Source organism: Ursus americanus, chromosome 1 (genome assembly GCF_024610735.1).
Source record: "Ursus americanus isolate L20-20 chromosome 1, mUrsAme1.1.p, whole genome shotgun sequence".
NCBI classification, from domain to species: domain Eukaryota; kingdom Metazoa; phylum Chordata; class Mammalia; order Carnivora; family Ursidae; genus Ursus; species Ursus americanus.
Window position 1 is genome coordinate 100,402,653 of NC_142127.1, and position 524 is coordinate 100,403,176.

Here is a 524-nt window from a genome sequence, read left to right on the forward strand (position 1 = left end):
GTTTATTTCTCTCCCCTCTTCCCCCAAGCCCACCATTTTCTGAAAATGTGTGACTGATTTTGTATAGTCTCCTGCCTTATGCCCTCCAGTCCTCCCTCCTGTGGGACTCTTTCTTCTTAGGCACTGCTGCACTTAGAATTTTAATCCAGTGGGCCACACTGGTTTCACTGAGGCGGCTCGGAAGGTATGCCTTGGTAAATTAAACTGGAGCAGAATCCAGTGTGATTAGGAGCTAGGTTATAATAGCAGTTCCAAGTGCAGGATTTGGAGCTGAGGGCAATGTCTGAAACCAGACAAGCAGGGCCTGTGTGGTTCTTGCATGACCCTCATTGAGGAAGGGAAGCAGAAGCTTGGTTGTCACCCAGTATTAATCCTTAATGTGATAAATTCTATGATCCTGAAACGGGGGCATCTGATGAAAAGGTGATCGTGATGGGTGGCTTTCTTTGCATGGCTGTGCCTGTCTGCAGTGGTTGAGAAAACCTGCTTTCAGTCCTTATCACCTGGTAGATACGCTAGTAAAC